The sequence below is a fragment of the Macaca fascicularis genome, chromosome 9 (genome assembly GCF_037993035.2).
Source record: "Macaca fascicularis isolate 582-1 chromosome 9, T2T-MFA8v1.1".
NCBI lineage: Eukaryota > Metazoa > Chordata > Mammalia > Primates > Cercopithecidae > Macaca > Macaca fascicularis.
This window is the reverse complement of record NC_088383.1, coordinates 17329210-17347698: the sequence shown is the minus strand read 5'-3', so window position 1 is coordinate 17347698 and position 18489 is coordinate 17329210. Positions and strand designations below refer to the sequence as shown.

The 18489-nt window shown below is 40.9% G+C and overlaps 1 protein-coding gene across 50 annotated transcripts in view; it reads right to left on the bottom strand.

Annotated features, from left to right (window-relative positions):
- The window catches only part of PTER (phosphotriesterase related), a 157722-nt gene that overhangs the window by 125816 nt on the left and 13417 nt on the right, over positions 1-18489 (bottom strand). For 23 of the 50 annotated variants that reach the window (XR_012417509.1, XM_074001142.1, XM_074001143.1 and 20 more), the window contains one exon: positions 2232-2316. The gene's annotated coding sequence lies outside the window, so the exon portion shown is untranslated. Of the gene's footprint in view, positions 1-710; positions 804-2231; positions 2317-15056; positions 15105-18489 lie in introns of all 50 variants that reach the window. The other 27 variants (XR_012417506.1, XR_010577848.2, XR_012417507.1 and 24 more) reach the window with 3 other exon arrangements.

The window sequence follows — 18489 nt, the reverse complement described above, 5'->3', positions numbered from 1 at the left end:
GCCGATGTCTAAAATGCAGACAGGAACATGTCTCTCCCTGAGTCTTCTAACCTTAAAAAACAAATCTGAACAGAGTCTGATAGTACCCTGTGAACCCACTGTGCGCTCGCCTGCCCTTTCCTGGACTTTACATCTTCTCCCGTCCCAAGGTCTCTGAGCAGGTTTCTGCCTCTGCTCTCAGCTTGCGAATCCAACCCACTCCCACTCTCCTCCCTGACCCTTTCCCAATCCTGGCCAACTTCTACTCAGCCTTCAGTACTCTTCCTAACTAGGAGACTGTCCTGTGGTTCCTCCTTGTTGCTCAAGCAATACAGGTAAGATGTCAATTCTAGGTACTGTCATAGCACCTCAAGTTTCACCTTAATAATGTACTTCTTCTGATTTTTTATTTTTGGCCTTTTTTTTTTTTTTTTTTTTTTTTTTTAAGAGACAGGGTCTCACTCTGTCACTCAGGCTGGGGTACAGCGGTATGATCATAGCTCACTGCAGCCTCAAACTCCTGGGCTCAAGTGTACCTCCTACCTCAGCCTCCTGAGTAGTTGGGACTACAAGTGCATGTTGCCACACCCAACTATTTTTTTTATTTTCTATAGAGAAAGGGGTCTCCCTATGTTGTCCAGGCTGGTTTTGAACTCCTGGACTCAAGGGATCCTCCCACCTTGGCCCCCAAAGTACTGAGATTATAGGCATTAGCCACCGCACCCAGCTACCTTCTTCTGTTTTATGTCTTTTCCATCAGACTTGGAGTTCGCTGGGGTAAGTCACATCTTCTTTGCCTCTCAGTCCTCAGTTCCCTGCAGTGCCTGGTACATAATATGTATTTAATATGGTACATCTAGATGCTTGCTTGTTTTAGTCCAGCTTTATCCACAAAGGGTTTGAGGAAACTTACACAAAGGAAGCATATAATAAAGTAAGAAAATAAAATATAAAGCAGAAGCAAAGAAATTATAAATAGAAGTGGAATTAGCACTAGAAAAGAACAACATAAATGTGTAGTTAATAGAGGGTAAAAGTTATTTAAAAAAAAAAAAAGAGCTAAACATTTTCCTGGAATCTTTTTTGTTTTGAGATGGAGTTTTGCTCTGTCACTCAGGCTGGAGTACAGTGGCTTGATCTTGGCTCACTGCAACTTCCACCTCCCGAGTTCAAGTGATTCTCCTGCCTCGGCCTTCCAAGTAGCTGGGATACAGGTGTCTGCCACCACACTCGGTTAATTTTTGTATTTTTAGTAGAGATGGGGTTTTGCTGTGTTGGCCAGGCTGGTCTCAAACTCCTGACCTAAAGTGATCTGCCCTCCTCTGCCTCCCAAAGTGCTGGGATTACAGACATGAGCCACCATGCCTGGCCATTTTCCTGGAATCTTTATTCAATATATTTCTGACAATAGATAATTCTGAGATCACAGCACAGCCCTTTTATGGAATATCACATTATTTTCTCAAATCGGAATAGCTAAAAATTATTAAAAAGCATGGAAAATGTTTTTCCAAAAGTGTTTGGGCTCTGGATTTTGAAGCCAGGTTTGTTTTTTCAACTTTCCTGTATCTTCACACTCCAAGTTATCAGAAGGCAGCAAATATACTATTTTATTTTACTATTATTACTTTTTGAGACAGAGTTTTACTCACGTCACCCAGGCTGGAGTGCAATTGCACACTGCAACCTCCATCTTCCAGGTTCAAGCAATTCCCTTGCCTCAGCCTCCTGAGTAATTGGGATTACAGGCACCCATCCACCACACTTGGCTAATTTTTGTATTTTTAGTAGAGAGGGGGTTTCACCATGTTGGCCAGGCTGGTCTCGAACTCCTGACCTCAGGTGATGCACCTGCCTCAGCCTCCCAAAGTGCCAGGATTACAGACATTGAGTCACTGTGCCTGGCAGCAAATGTGCTATTTTAGATTATTCTTCTTTACCCAACTACATAGGAATACACAGCCTTTTTTGTTTGTTTGTTTGTTTTGGACTTTTTTGTTTGTTTTTGTTTTTTTAACTTTCCCTTACTATCCACAGTAGTGCCCTTTTATCCACAGAAAATCTGTTCCAGGGCCCCCAGTGGATGCATAAAACCGCAAATAGTACCTAACCCTGTAGAGACTATGTTTTTTTCCCCATATATACATGCTTATGATAAACTTTAATTTGTAAATTAGGCACAGTAAAAGATTAACAACAATAACTAATAATAATATAGAAGAACTATAACAATATGCTGGAATAAAACTTACGTGAATGCGGTTTCTCTCCTCTCTCTCTCTCTCTCTGCGTCTTAAGATATCTTAATATTTTCAGACTGCGGTTGACTACGGGTAACTGAAACCACAAAAAGCAAAACCATGGATAAGGGGAGAGTAGTGTAAGAGCCAGAATCTTGAGCATATAAAAACTAACAGCAAGTGACTTCATCTCCAAAGACATTTCCTATCTGCATTGGTGGAAGTCAACTGAAAATCAGAAAACTAAAAATACTTAGTAAAATTGCTGCAGGTGATTCATGGCCGTAAGTCTTCCTTTATGAAAAGTAAACCTGAATAATGGCTCTTAGGCAAATGTTTTAAATGTATCGACCATCCGCAGGAATTTCTTTCTAAGGCCATTTAATTTTTAAATAAACTTTGAATCACAGAAAGGCTGTGTGATTCAGTTGCACAAATAACAATACTATGTTTTGCTAATCCAGAGTTTAAAAGAATCAGGCCAGGTGCCTGTAATTCCAGCACTTCGGGAGGCAGAGACAGGCGGATCACTTGAGGCCAGGAGTTTGAGACCAGCCTGGCCAACATGGCAAGACCCCATCTCTACTAACAATACAAAAATTAGCTGGGCGTGGTGCCATCTGCTTGTAATCCCAGCTACTTGGGAGGCTGAGTCACAAGAATCACTTGAACAGGGGAGGCGGAGGTTGCAGTGAGCTGAGATGGTGCCACTGCACTGCAACCTGGGTGACAGAGCAAGATTCTGTCTCAAACAAACAAACAAGCAGTGCAGGTACATGTTTTTGGATGGTCTAACCTAGCCTGTTTGGTGTAAAAAAAAATGGTAGTTATAACAGAAAAAGGTCTGACAGACACTAGCAGGGAGCTCAGAGACTTCCATTCTGACTCTAGCCCTTGCCTTGCTCTGGTCTGCTGCTGGCCTGGACACCTGGCTGGGAAACTCGACAACATAACCAATGAAAGGGAGAGCTGTACTTGTAACTAGACTTTGTTTTGATAACTAACTCCATTCCCATATTTGGAACAGTATATGTAACTCTAAGCTATAACAGTGATATGGTTTGGCTCTGTGTCCCCACCCAAATCTCATCTCAAATTGTAATCTCCATCATCCCTACATATTGAGAGAGGGAAGAGATGGGAGGTGACTGGATCATGGGGACGGTTTTCCCCATGCTGTTCTCATCATAGTGAGTGGGTTCTCACGAGATCTTCTGGTTTTATGATGCAGTTTTCCCTGCTCTTACTCACCCTCTGTCTCTCCTGCTGCCATGTAAGACACGGCTGACTCCCCTTCCACCATAATTGTACGTTTCCTGAGGCCTCCCCAGCCATGCGGAACTATGAGTCAATTAAACCTCTTGCTATTACAAATTACCCAGACTTGGGTAGTATCTTTATAGCAGTGTGAGAACGAACTAATACAAACAGCGATTGCACAGAGTAAGATGCTCAATAAATGTCTGCTCAACCAATGAGCAAATATTTAGTTCCGTTCTATCCACCCTTCAATTCCACATTGATGGAATGTAATTTCAGCCACAAGCAAACCTATGTTTTCATTGGCATTATGTCCTTTTTATAGGTTTGTGACCAATGATCTTTAAGCTTCCTGAAATATTAAGAAAAGCTGCTTTGATTTACAGATCTGAGGGGGCAACTTGGGTCTTAAGTTCTCAGGGCATAGGAAGGGAATGCAAGGAAATCAGCTTTCCAAACATGTGCTAATTTCACCTGCATACATTTCAATGTAATGTAGCAAATGTTTGCTGAGGATCTACTAACTCCAACAGAAGATTTGCAGGAAAACAAAGACGAAAAAGAAACAATCCTGGCCCTAAGAGAGAAGCCACCAACACGGTGCCTGGCACATACATGGTAAGTAATGAGACACTCATTGTTTTATATATTATTAGGATATTTATGATACAAAGCAGAGTGCAGTAAATGCTAGGAGAGAGGTATTGATATGGCTTGGTCATGTCCTCACCCAAATCTTATCTTGAATTGTAGCTCCCACAATTCCCATGTGTCATGGAGAGACCCAGGGGAGGTAACTGAATCATGGGGGTGGGTCTTTCTCATGCTGTTCTCGTGATAGTGTTTAAGTCTCATGAGATCTGATGGTTTTATAAAGAGGAGTTCCCCTGCACGAGTTCTTTCTTCCCTGCTGCCATGTAAGATGTGACTTTGCTCCTCCTTCCCTTCTGCCATGATCATGAGGCCTCCCCAGCCATGTGGAACAGTGAGTCAATTAAACTTCGTTTCTTTATAAATTACCCATTCTTAGGTATGTCTTTATCAGGAGCATGAAAATGGACGGATACAGGTACAAAGCAAGTGCCCTGTGAGATTGGTATGGACAACGTTCACTGATACTGGAGGAATGAGAAGGCTTCCTGGAGAAGGTGGCATGTCACAGAGACATTCTGATGGTATGAGCAATGAGAATCATGCTTCCAGACTTTAAAGCATCCCATAAAGGCTCATTGTAGGTTGCACATTAGCTTACAGTGAAAAATACTGACACAAGGGCCTGACCCAGAGGATGAGAACTATATTAGGGTGATCATTAAGTAGACAGTTGGAGTACAGGTTGAAAGCTGGAGAAACCGGAGACCAGGAGGTGAGTCAGGAAACAAAAGTAATTTTCCTTGTTCCTCAGGAATCTTAAAAGCAGGACTGTCTGTCAGGGAAAACACAGACCTGGATAAATACTCTTTTCCCCCCTGCTCCAACTTATAATAATCATAGTTTGAAAACAAAATAGAAAAGCCTTCAAAGTTGAGTAAAACCAGCATGACCTGAATACTTAACTGATCTCTCGAATGTGTGTACTGACAGGAAAAAAGTTACATCAAAATGTTTAGAACAATTAGAAAGTTCCTAGGAATTGAATTCTGAACTCTCAATCCCACAACGGTGACCACTACTAATGAAGTATTGTATGGATGTGTCTTCATAAAACCCTGACTATATTAAAGCGTCAGCTTTCTATATTGCTGGTTTCATTACCTTCAAGAGATTATGGAAGATCAGAAGTGTTATCTACCATAATAATGCTGTGTGTTTCTCTGAAGAGCTTAGATCCTCTACACACTTTAATTAAATCTCCTAATGTCCCGGTGAAATAGGTAAGGGATCAACAGAAGGTGAGTCATCAAAAACAGTGGAAGACCGGACCATCGGATGTACTTTGAGACGAAATCCACATTTATTATCATTGTTCCCATTTCACCAATGAGGAAATGGGGTTATTATTGAGACAAGGATGATGAGCTATATTTCACTTTCATTAAAGGCAGAGTCCACTGCTATAGGTTCCGTAAGCATCCCGTGGGAGACCTTTAAAAATGGGATAACAACCATGGCCTCTGAGATTTCTCCTTTGGGAGTCGACCAACACTTATTAATAAACATCTAAAATGTGCGCCAAAGAAAATGTGCATTGACTGGGCGCAGTGGCTCACGCCTGTAATCCCAGCAGTTTGGGAACCGAGATGGGCGGATCACCTGAGGTCAGGAGTTCAAGACCAGCTTGGCCAACATGGTGAAACCCTGTCTTTACTAAAAATACAAAAATTAGCCAGGCATGGTGGCACCTGCCTGTAATCCCAGCTACTCGGGAGGCTGAGGCAGGAGAATTACTTGAACCCGAGAGGCAGAGGTTGCAGTTAGCTGAGATTGCGCCATTGCACTCCAGCCTAGGTGACAAGAGTGAGACTTGGTCTCAAAAAAAAAGAAAAAAAATATGCATCGCCTGTTTCTTATAAAAGAACACAGGACAATAATCCAAATTTATCATGATAATCCCAATTATCATTTATCATGATAATCTCTTAGCTTTAAGTAAGTGGTTTATCAGGAGCTTGGCTGAGTTCTTCCCTCTGTCTCCAGTTTTCCCTCAGTTTGAGAGATGAGTGAGCATCAGTCTTTTTTTTTCCTTTTTTTTCAAGACGGAGACTCGCTCTGTCGCCCAGGCTGGAGTGCAATGGCACAATTTCAGCTCATTGCAACCTCTGCCTCCCAGGTTCAAGCGATTGTCCTGCTTCAGTCTCCCAAGTAGCTGGGACTATAGGCACATGCCACACGCCCGGCTAATTTTTTGTATTTTCAGTAGAGACGGGGTTTCACCATATTAGCCAGGATGGTCTCAATCTCCTGACCTTGTGATCCACCCACCTCGGCCTCCCAAAGTGCTGGGGTTACAGGCATGACCACCATGCCCGGCAGGCATCAATCTTAAGGAGGTAATGTTAAGAGTAGATTATGTGGCCGGGCACGGTGGCTCACGCCTGTAATCCCAGCACTTTGGGAGGCTGAGGTGGGTGAATCACTTGAGGCCAGGAGTTTGAGACCAGCCTGGCCTACATGGTGAAACCCCATCTCTACTAAAAATACAAAAATTAGCCAGGCATGGTAGTGCATGCCTGTAATCCCAGCTACTCAGGAGGCTGAGGCAGGAGAATCGCTTGAACCCGGGAGCCAAAGGCTACGTGTGCTGAGATTGGATCACTGCACTCCAGCCTGGGCAACAGAACGAGACCCTGTCTCAAAAAAAAAAAAAAAAAAAAAGAGTACAGAGTAGATTATGTGGAAGACAGTACAAATCGCAGGGCTGGAAAAATTGCCAAGACTAGAAAACTCACAACAAGTCTTAACTCTTAGTTCTACCCTTAGGATACTGGTATAAACAAACCCTAAAGTCAGACTCAGAAAAACAAATACACATGCAGCCATCATATATGATTTAATTTGTAAACCAACTGTACTTCTTATAAAGGAAATAAATAAAGTAAGTAAACCACTTTGACAGATTATCCACTGCTCTCTCAATCCAACCACCTCTCAAAAAGTCCTAGGAAAAGGCTGGGCGTGACGGCTCACACCTGTAATTCCAGCACTTTGGGAGGCTGAGGTGGGCGGATTGCTTGAGGTCAGGAGTTTGAGACTAGCCTGGCCAACATGGGGAAACCTCATCTCTACTAAAAATACAAAAATTAGCCGGGCGTATTGGCAGGCGCCTGTAATTCCAGGTACTCAGGAGGCTGAGGCAGGAGAATTGCTTGAACCCGGGAGACAGAGGTTGCAGCGAGCCAAGATCATGCCAGTGCACTCCAGCCTGGGCAGCAAGAGCGAGACTTCATCTCAGAAAAAAAAAAAAAAGTCCTAGGAAATACGGCCATGGCTTCCAGTAAAACAGAGACTCCAGTTTGGAAAAAAAAAAAAAAAAAGTCATGAAAAAGATAAATGTTATTTTAGGTAGTAATTTGGTATCACTCAAGTCTTAAAAAGTAATGGAAATGCATATAATGAAACCCTAGGGCAATATATGGTTATAAAACAGGTATATTGATTCAGAATATGCTTAAAATGGTTTGATGATTATAAAAACGAAAAGACAAAATCAAAATTTTGTTGAGAGTTTGTGGAACTCCAAGTTTGAGAAAAATTGCTTTAGAGGTAGCCTTTATTAATGGTCTAGGAAAGAACTCAAAGTAAGAAATTTTGCCTAGTCCTAAGAGAGTGTGGCACCTGACAGAGAAGTGTTTTGGGGAAAGACTAGTATTTGATGTACTAAAAGTAAGGTAACAAACAGTAGATTTCCACTTCTGAAAGCTGATTTACTACAATGGGGTCAAGGGCAAATCTGTAATGACTACATGTGTCATAGAGCAATAATCACTCTTTCCCAGTCTTTGAGATGGCCAAGAAAATACTCTAACTGAATTCTAAGTTCTCTAGAGAAAAAGTCGCATAAAAATAGAAAAAATCTCTACCATCAAATAACAAATTTTAATTAACTCATTTATATATAAAATTATATATGTAAGTAAAAAGCAATTTAATTATATTTAATTTGCTTATATATTTTCCCCATAAAAATAAGCTGCATTAAAATATTTAGAAAGGTTTGTCTAGCACCATAGCTTAATTTAGCACCTCAATCATTGCTATCACCTGCTTCCTAAGAATTCACAGAAAATCATGTACTTAAAATATTACACTTTGGGAGGCTGAGGCGGGTGGATCAAGAGGTCAGGAGATCGAGACCATCCTGGCTAACACAGTGAAACCGCGTCTCTACTAAAAATACAAAAAAATTAGCCGGGCATGGTGGCGGGCGCCTGTAGTCCCAGCTACTCGGGAGGCTGAGGCAGAAGAATGGCGTAAACCCAGGAGGCGGAGCTTGCAGTGAGCCGAGATCGAGCCACTGCACTCCAGCCTGGGCGACACAGCGAGATTCCATCTCAAAAAATAAATAAATAAATAAAATAAAATATTATTTGACACAATGATTTATCTATATATTTATATAATTATGTAAGTAAAAATCTCCTTTCACTGTAGTTTTAACTGTACTTTAACAATATTGCTGATATATCAAATGACTGTAATTTTTGGCCAGGCACAGCAGCTCATGCCTGTAATCCCAGCACTTTGGGAGGCTGAAGTGGGCAGATCACCTGAGGTGAGGAGTTTGAGACCAGCCTGGCCAACATGGTGAAACCCATCTCTATCAAAATTACAAAAATTAGCCAGGCATGGTGGCGGATGCCTCTAATCCCAGCTAATCGGGAGGCTAAGGCAGGAGAATCTCTTGAACCTGGGAGGTGGAGGTTGCAGTAGGATGCCTGGGAAACAGAGTGAGACTCTAAAAAAAAAAAAAAAAAAGACTGTAATTTTCATCTCTTTTCAATCAACTTTATATCTGTGACTTTAATAATTTAATAAATTTCTCAAAAAAAGAAAGTTTGAGTCAAATTACAAATCTACTGCTAAAAAGTGTCAAATTATTACAAGTCATCCAAGTAAGGACTGGTTTTGAATTTAGATTAATGGTTTTTAAAGTAGGTAAAATATATTATTAAATATTAAAATGTATAATGCTTAAAATGAAAATATTTGCATTTTAATTAATGTTCAATACTATTTGATTTTAGAATTTTTGAGCTGGAATAAACGATGGAGATCGTTTAATTTGATGACTTCAATTTTAGATGCTAAAATGGAATCCTTAATCTTTGGAAGAAATTAGAACCCAGTCTCTCAACTTGTCCAACGTTCGTTTTACTAAGCTATCTAAGTATTTACTATGAACATCAAAAATAGTTATTCTTGTCTCCATTAATACAGAAGTATTAACCCAAAGTGACATCACGTCTTAGCCTAAAAAAGAAGCTATGTTAACCCAGGACCAGAAGACCTAATCTCAATTCCACTGTTCACTGCATGACACGAAGCAAGCCCTTTAACTGCAGTCTGCTTTCCTTTTCCTAATTAGAAAAATAAGACTCTAGTAATTTAAATTGTCTTCTTCATTTGGTCATTGCAACAGGGGTAATAAAAATAACTCTGGGCCGGGCGCAGCGGCCCCCACCTGTAATCCCAGCACTTTGGGAGACCACGGAGGGCAAATCACCTGAGGTTGGGAGTTCGAGACCAGCCTGACCAACATGGAAAAAACTCCATCTTTACTAAAAATACAAAATTAGCCAGGCATAGTGGTGCATGCCTGTAATCCCGGCCACTCGGGAGGCTAAGGCAGGAGACTCGCTTGAACCCGGAAGGTGGAGGTTGTGGTGAGCCGAGATTGCGCCATTGCATCCTAGCCTGGGTAAGGACAGCAAAACTCGGTCTCAAATAAGTAAACAAACAAATAAATAACTCTGAAATATACAGCATATCTAAGTGCAAAGCAAATACTTAATAGCAAAAGCTCAACTATATTTAAACCAAGGAGCTGTAACTACTTTGAGTCATAATTAGGAGGGAATATATACGAGCTGCTGTGTAACCTGAGAACATCTAAACTAGCAGATGCAGGGGTGTAGCTAACAAGTTCCGTAGTTCCTAAACGTTCCTAGTTTTTAAAAAATAATCTATAGTTATCTAAACCATACAATAATTACCAGTTTGAGAACAAATTAGAGCCCTATGATTTCTCAAAGGCCCCACTGATTCCTTAAACAGAGACAAATGTGGAGTAGCGATAGTACTGCTAGTAGAATCTGAAGAATTTACTATAGACCCATCCTGTAACTGACATATGCAGAGTATAAACTTTCCAAGTATGATTCTCTAATAGTAAAATATACTTGTCCAAGTGACATGTGAAATCGTCCAGCTCGAGCTGACCTTCAAAAAACAAACAAAACTTATCAACTGCAATCTCTTGGATAAGAAATAGATCTTGCAACTGGAAGGGGTGAGAAGAATCACTAAGTAGGTTTTAAAAGTGCTGTAGAATGCAAATTTTTGAAGAAAAATACATTGATACTATGCATGGAGAACAGTCTGAAAGAAAATACCCAGAGATGCTAATACAGGTCATCTCTGGGAGTAGAATTTTTAAAGATTTTTAAAAATCTTTTTTCCCTTTGCACTTATCTGTTCTGTCTGATTTTGAATATGGAGTAATTTTGTTGCATATAAAAAAGGTTATTTTTCATGGAAAAAACTTGCTTTAGTCTCTTGTATTAAGGGAGGTAAGGTGCTTCATGCCTACTTCAAAAATGAAACAAAAAGGCTGTCAATGTTAGCGGTTGTGATAGGAACGGAAATTGGACCCACATTTCTTGTGTCTTGGTACTGTTTTTGGCTGCTTTAGAGGACCAGCAGAGAGGGAGAAAATCTGGAGAAGCACCTTCGGTGACAGCTTTCACACCCAGTAAATACCAAAGGGCAGAGTTGCAAATGGTACCTTGACACTATTCTAAGCTTACACTCGCCATGCACTCCTTCCCCACAACTTTCATTTATGGATTGCATGTCTCCGTCTCAAATTTAAACACGCATTGCTTTCAGTGTTTAATTACAATTTAATGGAAATATGACTTGCATTCAAATTAGCTTTTGGTTTTCACATCACAAATGTGCATCCAAGTTATTGTGTCATTATAATCTCATGTTATAATGGCTTCATAATACAAGTCCCTGCAGGGTTGAATTAGTAGTTTCCTATGGTAATCGCCCATCACTATAATATCATAATCGCATAAGCACAGTCCCCACATGCATACACTGCAATCATTTTGACATTGTAAGAGCATTTTAATAGTATTAGCATAGATTCTCCAGAGAAATCATCTCATTGTCACTGCATTACCATATAAGATTAATAGTGATGGAGCCAAGTTGTTGTGATATGAGAGCTTAAAAAAAAAGTGCTGGGCAGCAGTAAAGCATTTCACTTCTCAAAAGGTCAATCCACTTTGCAGTCAGGTCTTCCTACAATCCTTAATTGAATATAAGGTTCTTCCACAAGATATTAGGGTTTCTTTTGTTTTTTCTTTTTTTTTGCTGACAGTTCATACAACAGTAATAAATTGGGTCAGACCCTCTCTGCCGTAGAGATAGGAAAAGCAGACATGGTGCCTGTCTTCAAGGAGTTTGCAATTTAATCAGGTTTATAACAAATTTTATACAGCAGGTAGGTAAATGGAATGAATACACATGATAAACAATGTACTTTGAGGGCCCTGCATGGTGGCAGATGCCTGTAATCCCAGCACTTTGGGAGGCCAAGGCGGGTGGATCACCTGAGGCTGGGAGTTGAGACTAGCCTGGCCAACATGGTGAAATATCGTCTCTACTAAAAATACAAAAATTAGCTGGCTGTGGTGGCGTGCACCTGTAGTCCCAGTTACTGGGGAGGCTGAGGCTGGAGAATCGCTTGAACCTGGGGGCGGAGATTGCAGTGAGCCAAGATCGCACCACTGCACTCCAGCCTGGGTGACAGAGTGAGACTCTGTCTCAACAAAACAAAAACAAAGTACTTTGAAGTAACTGGCATTACATAGCAGTGAGAGTAACTAAACAAGGCTTTCCTAAAGAAGAAATGCTTAATAATCAACTAAAGGGTTAAATGTATCAAAGATAATGACTATGAGGCAGAAATGAAGCGCATGTAACTGGTCTAGTCTTTGTATTCACTAACTCACGGACTCTGGGAAGAAGGAAGGCTGTTTTCACGCTGCTGATAAAGACATAACCGAGACTGGGTAATTTATTTAAAGAAAGAGGTTTAATGGACTCAATTGCACGTGGCTAGAAAGGTCTCACAATCATGGTGGCAGGCAAGACAGAATGAGAGAGCCAAGTGAAAGAGGAAATCCCTTATAAAATCATCAGATCTCGTGAGACTTATTCACTACTACGAGAACAGCATACAGGAAACTGCCCCCATTATTCAATTATTTCCCACCATGTCCCTCCCACAACAGGGGGAATTATGGGGGCTACAATTCAAGATGAGATTTGGATGGGGACGCAGCCAAACCATATCAGCCACCAGACACTAGCAATGGACACAGCCACAGCCCTATCCAAGAAGGGAGCAAGAACAGGTAATGCATGGAATTCTTCTCCTCTGTGGGTACCTCTACTGCTTTCAGTGGAGAGAATGGAAGGTGGGACCTTGTTCTTTATTGCTGACAGAAGAACGAGCAGAGCTGTTCTTCTGAAGCCTGAGACCAAGAGCTGGAAAAAAGGAAACTCCTATGCCGAAAGCATTGCCTAGCTTCCAAGAGTCTCCTTGGTTTGCTTTTCATAGTTGCAACAATGGTGTAAAATGACTATCCCGTGTCAATGACAAATGAGGCACACTGCAGAGACTGGCAGGATATTGTGTTCTTTTGAGGGGCCTCTAATCTCCTGGCATTCTCTGGGGACACCACGGGAGAACTACAAAAGGATTATCATAACTCTTAAAGAATCATCTCTGCTCAATGTTTAAGTGAGAACAGTGTTACAGACAGCATTTAGCACAATGGATGGCCCATAGCAGGATTCTGTAAATGTTTATGGATGGATGGATAAATGGACTTGACTGGAAAGAATGTACATGTTGTAGAGCTGCTTTGAGTCTGAAAACACAGGTGAACAGATTTAGAATATATACTCTCTGGTAGCATTAACAGAAGAATTAACAACTGGCAGTATCTTTTGTACTGTGAAAACTCACTTGCCTTCTTGGTTATGGCAAATCACAGCATTCTGGGGATAATGGTTGCTCATTTTCCCTGTCTCAGTTTCTGTGGGCCTGGGAGACCTCAGAACTACTTGGAGGCTCGGTTTCCAAAAAAAAAAAGTAATAACACTTTTTAAATTGGAACACACTAAGGATAAAGATGTGTTCTCTAAGTGCTCAAAGTGACTTTTACCAGCAAGCTGTGGAGCAATCCAGTATAAACCTATTACAGAAACAAAATTAGCTGTCCTTCCTTTGAAATTATTTTTAACTTCATAGGTAAAGTCTCTGTGGCACTTGCTATGCTATTCTTGAGTTCTTCTTTAGGTATCAGATGAAGTTAAACCTTTACTTCTTGGCTTGCTCTTTTCATTTTTTGAGAGGGTCTCACTCTGTTGCCCAGGCTAGAGTGCAGTGGCACGATCATGGCTCACTGCAGCTTCAGCCTCCCAGGTACAAGTGATCCACCTCACTCAGCCTCCTGAGTAGCTGGGACCACAGAAATATGCCATCTCACTTCACTCATTTTTTTATTTTTAGTAGAGATGAGGTATTGATATGTTGCTCAGGCTGGTTTCAAACTCCTGGGCTCAAACAATCCTCCTGACTCGGTCTCCCAAAGAGTTGGGATTACAGGCATGTGTCACTGTACCTGTTAATTTGTTTGTCATTGACACATGATAATCGTTTTATGCCACGGTTGCAACTATAGAAAGCAAACCAAAGAAACTATTAGGGCCTGGGCAGTGCTTTTCTGCACAGAAGTTTCTTTTTTTTCTGGCCCTTGGTCTGATGCTTCAGGAGAACAGCTCTACTTGTTCTTTGTATTTTGTTTTGTTGTGAGACAGGGTCTCTCTCTGTCACCCAGACTGGAGTGCAGTGGCATGATTATAGCTCACTGCAACCCCCGACTCCCAGGCTCAAGCGATCCTTCTACTGCAGCCTCCCTAATAGCTGGGGCTACAGGTGTGTATCACCATGCCCAGATAATTTGTGTATGTTTTGTAGAGACAGGGTTTCACCATGTCTCCCGGGCTGGTCTTCAACTCCTAGGCATAAGTGATTCACCTGCCTCGGCTTCTCAAAGTACTGGGATCACAGGCATGAACCACTGCACCTGGCCAGCTTATTCTTTAGGTAACTTATTTCATGCAGTTTTCATTATGCATTAATATGAAAATGTTCTTTTATTACATTCGATTACCAGTTTTTATTATTTCATTACTATATAGTACTTATTTATCAGTTTATTATATATTGGTATTTATTGCTCTATTATTTATTGTTATTAGACATAATTATAGATTAAAAATCAAGAACTTGGAATGCTTAAATGTATGTATACTTACTTGCCATAAAAATGGAAATTATATTTATTATGTATATCTTGACATTGCTTAGAAAAATATGTTTTTCTCTCTTGTTTAAGTATATTAGAAACATAAATAATTCCTGATTCAATAGGCTAATTCTCTAATTCAATAGGTTAATTTTTTTTTTTTTTTTTTGAGGCAGTCTCACTCTGTTACCCAGGCTAAAGTGCAATGGCCTGATCTTGGCTCACTGCAACCTCTGCCTCCCAGGTTCAAGCAATTCTCATGCCTCAACCTCCTAAGTATCTGGGATTACAGGCATGCATCACCACGCCTGGCTAATTTTTTGTATTTTTAGTAGAGATGGAGTTTTGCCATGTTGCCCAGGCTGGTCTCGAACTCCTGGCCTCAAGCAATCCACCCACCTCAGCCTACCAAAGTATTGGGATTACAGGCATGAGCCACCGTGCTCGGCAGGTTAATTTTGTATTTATACAAATAACAGTAGTTATAAAGTATCTTCTGTGCCACCAAAAATTAATGTTCACTTACTGTATTTCAAAAATGGCTTAGAAGTGGAGTTGGGTGACCATGGAATTTCTGTAATTTAAAATAAAAGTGGATGTTATTTCATTGTCCCCCAAAAAATTGACTCCCCTACAAAAAAATGGACACAGATGGGATGACATAATGCTTTCTGAACATATCACTATTTTCCCAAGAGGAAGAAAAGCTAAAACTTCACCAACTGCAAAAATGTGACAAAGCTGATATTCCAGGAGCATGTATTTGGGCCACTTAGTCTGAGGACCTCAGTTTTCTCATTAATAAAACAAAGGAGTTGAACAAAGTGATTTCTGAGCTTCCTTCCAGATACAAGTTGTATGAGTGTATGTGAAGAGATGTTACACGGGCTGTAAATGACCTCCCCAGAAGCTTCTCCATTTGTTCACATCTGTTTAAACATTAAACGAGGTGGGGATATATGTATAGTAGAAAATGAGACAGGCCATTTTGTTACAAGGAATGTGAAACCTATTGATATCTTTCTCGATATGAATTCTTTTTCTGATGTCCCATTAGGCAAACCATACTTAAATGAACCATATTCTAGTATTTACTTTACTATAAACTTAGTATAAACAACAGATTATTACAAACAGATGCATGAAATAAAAATACCTCACAACCCAGAAGTTCCAGATTGTTAATTATTTATTACCATTCTTCATACTGCTTGTGAGTAAGAATAGAGGCACAAGTGTAAAAATAATGGTGTCTTTATAGTAGCCCTCAGATACATGATGCTGACTGCCTAAGCAACTGAAAACGGTTGGCTATAGCCCAAACAAAAGTTTATAAAATCCACTATCTAGGCATATACGTATATATGTGTGTGTGTGTATATATATATAAAATATATATGTATATATGTGTGTGTATCTATATATATACACACAGTTTTTAGTTTCCAATAATCACAACACAACTACAGAAACTACTCTGAAACTTTTGTGCCCACTTAACCAGGAATAATTTTATTCTTTAGTGGATGGTGAAATAAGTGTTTAAAAAAAAAAATCAATAACCTGGCCAGGTGCAGTGGCTCACGTCTATAATCCCAGCACTTTGGGAGGCTGAGGCAGAAGAATCACCTGAGCTCAGGAATTAAAGATCCGCCTGGGCCACATAGTGAGACCCCACCTGGGCAACATAGTGAGACCTCACCTCTATTATAAAAAATAAGAAGAAATCGCTGGACACAGTGGCTCACGCCTGTAATCCCAGTAATTTGGGAGGCTGAGGCAGGCAGATCACTTGAGGTCAGGAGTTTGAGATCAGCCTGGGCAATATGGTGAAACTCCATCTCTAAAAAAGTACAAAAATGAGCTAGGTGTGAGGGCATGCCTGTAATCCCACCTACTTGGGAGGCTGAGGCAGAAGAATCACTTGAACCTGGGTGGCAAAGGTTGCAGTGAGCCAAGATCATGCCACCGCACTCCAGCCTGGGTGACAGAGCAAGACACTGTCTCAAAATAATAATAACAATAATAATAAATGAGGAAGAAGCAGAAATAGAAGAAGAAGAGGAAGAGGAAGGAGAAGAAGGAGAACCAGCAGCAGCAGCAGGAGAAGAAGGAAGAAGAAGAGGAAGAAGGAGGAGGAGGAGGAAGACGAGAGAAAACAAAAAGTCATAGCTGGGCGCAGTAGTTCACGCCTGTAAATCTCAGCACTTTGGGAGGCTTAGGCAGATGGATTACTTGATGTCAGGAGTTCAGGACCAGCCTGATCAACATAGTAAAACCCCACCTCTACTAAAAATGCAAAAATTAGCTGAGCGTGGTTGTGCACACCTGTAGTCCTAGCTACTCGGGAGGCTGAGGCAAGAGAACTGCTTGAGCCTGAGAGGTGGAGGTTGCAATGAGCCGAGATCACACCACTGCACTCCAGCCTGGGTGGTGTGTGTGTGTGTGTGTGTGTGTGTGTGTGTGTGTGTATTTATATAAATTATATATATCCCACTGGTGGTTCAAACTGATTTTAGGTGATATATGGGCATTTGAAACTTTTTTAAACAAGTTTTTATTTATTTTAATGTGTTTTAGAAAAAAGAAAGCAATAAACATTGCAAGCCTGTGACTTCATAGATATTATTGCTTAGGATGGAGCTAAAGTAAAAAAGTGGATTGGTTTAAAGAAAAACTATAAGTAATTAGTGGTAAAGGTAGTACACAGGCATAGCAAACACTCTGGAAGATGATACAAGCATAAATCAAGTTTCACAAGAACTGATGAAAATTATACTGAGTTTCCAAAAATTAAAGGGCTTAGCAACATCTCCACAATGTCTTGCAACGAATTCATTTTATTTCATCTGTTAAAGAACTAACTCCTTTTCTGGGGGTAATAACCCTCCCAACACATCAGATATATAGCTTTGACTTCTAATTAGGCAGAGAAAGCTATTATCCAATTTTATTTATTTATTTTTGAGATGGAGTCTCACTCTGTTGTGCAGGCTGGAGTGCAGTGGCACAATCTTGGCTCAATGCAACCTCTGCTCCTGGGTTCAAGCGATTCTCCTCCCTCAGCCTCCCGAGTAGCTGGGATTACAGGAGCGCACCACTACATCCGGCTACTTTTTTTTGTATTTTTAGTAGAGACAGGGTTTTGTAATGTTGGCCAGGCTGGTCTCGAACTCCTGATCTCAAGTGATCCACCCACCTTGGCCTCTCAAAATGCTAGGACTACAGGCGTGAGCCACCATGCCCGGCCTATTATCCAATTTTAACTCTTAAACCTTATGATGGTTAATACTGAGTGTCGACTTGATTGGATTGAAGAATGCAATGTATAGTTCCTGAGTATGTCTGTGAGGGTGTTGGCAAAGGAGATTAACATTTGAGTCAGTGGACAGGGAGTGGCAGACCCAGCTTCAATCTGAGTGGGCACCATCTAAGCAGCTGCCAGTGCGGCTAGAGTAAAGCAGGCAGGAGAAGATGAAACAACAGGCTTGCTGAGCCTTCTGGACTTCATCTTTCTCCCATGCTGGAGGCTTTCTGTCCTCAAACATTAGACTCCAAGTTCTTCAGCTTTTGGACTCTTGGACTTACACCAGTGGTTTACCAGGGGCTCTTGGGAGTCACCACTTGGTTAAGCTTACAATAACCCACTGTCATTCTCCAAGATCCGTCTATCTTCTGCACAGGCCAAATAGGAGAGTTGAACAGGGATCTGGTGGGAATCACTACCCTTGTGTCTTTCAAGTCCTTCATGGTGGCACTAATCTCTGCAGTCCCTCCAGGGATGTGATACTGTTTTTGATTTACTATTTTTCTAGGTGGAGGCAGCTCTGATGGCTTCTATTTGGTCTTTCCCAGCATAGTAGCCCTCACTCTACCAGTCAGGGAGCCACTGTGGGGATTCTGCCAGGTGCTAAGTATGTTTATGCCAATTATGCATTCTGGCACTAGGGAAATGACCA